Source organism: Silurus aristotelis (assembly GCF_946808225.1).
Source record: "Silurus aristotelis genome assembly, chromosome: 20".
NCBI classification, from domain to species: Eukaryota; Metazoa; Chordata; class Actinopteri; order Siluriformes; family Siluridae; genus Silurus; species Silurus aristotelis.
In genome coordinates, this window is record NC_139593.1 from 347,750 (window position 1) to 350,249 (window position 2,500).

Consider the following 2,500-nt stretch of genomic DNA (forward strand, 5'->3'; position numbering starts at 1 on the left):
TGTGTGTTTAGTATACAGTATGGTGGAGGTGTGTGTGTGTAGTATACAGTATGGTGGAGGTGTTTGTGTTTGTGTGTAGTATAAAGGAAGGATGGAGGTGTGTGTGTAGTATACAGTATGGTGAAGGTGTGTGTGTGTGTGTGTGTGTGTGTGTAGTATACAGTATGGTGGAGGTGTGTGTGTTTGTGTGTGTGTGTAGTATAAAGGAAGGATGGAGGAGAGTGTGTGTAGTATACAGTATGGTGAAGGTGTGTGTGTGTGTGTGTGTGTGTGTGTGTGTGTGTGTGTGTGGTATACAGTATGGTGGAGGTGTGTGTGTTTGTGTGTGTGTGTAGTATAAAGGAAGGAAGGAAGTGAGTGTGTGTGTAGTATACAGTATGGTGGTAGTGTGTTTGTGTAGTATACAGTACGGTGGAGGTCTGTGTGTGTGTGTGTGTGTGTGTGTGCGCGCGCAGTATACAGTATGGTGGAGGTTTGTGTGTGTGTGTTTGTGTGTGTGTGTAGTATACAGTATGGTGGAGGGGTGTGTGTGTGTGCGCGCAGTATACAGTATGGTGGAGGTTTGTGTGTGTGTGTTTGTGTGTGTTTAGTATACAGTATGGTGGAGGTGTGTGTGTGTAGTATACAGTATGGTGTTTGTGTTTGTGTGTGTGTGTAGTATAAAGGAAGGATGGAGGTGTGTGTGTAGTATACAGTATGGTGAAGGTGTGTGTGTGTGTGTGTGTGTGTGTGTGTGTGTGTGTGTGTGTGTGTGTGTGTAGTATACAGTATGGTGGAGGTGTGTGTGTTTGTGTGTGTGTAGTATAAAGGAAGGAAGGAAGTGAGTGTGTGTGTGTGTGTAGTATACAGTATGGTGGAGGTTTGTGTGTGTGTGTTTGTGTGTGTGTGTGTAGTATACAGTATGGTGGAGGGGTGTGTGTGTGTGCGCGCAGTATACAGTATGGTGGAGGTTTGTGTGTGTGTGTTTGTGTGTGTTTAGTATACAGTATGGTGGAGGTGTGTGTGTGTAGTATACAGTATGGTGAAGGTGTGTGTGTGTGTGTGTGTGTGTGTGTGTGTGTGTGTGTGTGTGTGTGTGTTTAGTATACAGTATGGTGGAGGTGTGTGTGTGTAGTATACAGTATGGTGAAGGTGTGTGTGTGTGTGTGTGTGTGTGTGTGTGTGTGTGTGTGTGTTTAGTATACAGTATGGTGGAGGTGTGTGTGTGTAGTATACAGTATGGTGAAGGTGTGTGTGTGTGTGTGTGTGTGTGTGTGTGTGTGTGTGTGTGTGTGTGTAGTATACAGTATGGTGGAGGTGTGTGTGTTTGTGTGTGTGTAGTATAAAGGAAGGAAGGAAGTGAGTGTGTGTGTGTGTGTAGTATACAGTATGGTGGAGGTTTGTGTGTGTGTGTTTGTGTGTGTGTGTGTAGTATACAGTATGGTGGAGGGGTGTGTGTGTGTGCGCGCAGTATACAGTATGGTGGAGGTTTGTGTGTGTGTGTTTGTGTGTGTTTAGTATACAGTATGGTGGAGGTGTGTGTGTGTAGTATACAGTATGGTGGAGGTGTTTGTGTTTGTGTGTGTGTGTAGTATAAAGGAAGGATGGAGGTGTGTGTGTAGTATACAGTATGGTGAAGGTGTGTGTGTGTGTGTGTGTGTGTGTGTGTGTAGTATACAGTATGGTGGAGGTGTGTGTGTTTGTGTGTGTGTAGTATAAAGGAAGGAAGGAAGTGAGTGTGTGTGTGTAGTATACAGTAGGGTGGTAGTGTGTTTGTGTAGAATACAGTATGGTGGTAGTGTGTTTGTGTAGTATACAGTATGGTGGAGGTCTGTGTGTGTGTAGTATACAGTATGGTGGAGGTGTGTGTGTGTGTGTAGTACACAGTATGGTGGAGGTGTGTGTGTGTAGTACACTGTACACTGTAGTACCCACACACACACACACACACACACACACACACACGTTGAAATCAATTGAATTTATGTTTAATAGACATTTCTACCAAACACACAGAGTCTGTGTTCTCGAATGAGTTAGCGCATGGAAAGGCCACTCATCAGCTGTAACCCAGTGAAGCCAATGAAGAGTTCCTCAACACCACAAACCAAAAGGTCACTTACTCTCACACAGACACACACACTTTATAGTTTTCATATATACACAGAGAGAGAGAGCGAGAGAGAGAATATCAGTTATCTTCGTAATATTTTATTGCCAGAGTAACAACAGAGAATGTGTGTGTGTGTGCAGTATGCAGCCCTGAAACAGGAAGTTGAACATGTATGTGTGCTTCTGTTTACATACTAAACATGTACACATATAGAGAGATAAAGGAAAACGGGTCACACACTTACTACTGATCCTACAATGTTGGTTTTTTTGAATGACTGAATTTGAATTCATTATCTCTCTCTTACACACACACACACACACACACACACACACACACACACACCTACCTGACTCTGAATCCAAACACCGTAGTAAGCGTGAGTTGAAGAAACAGATGTTGAAATCG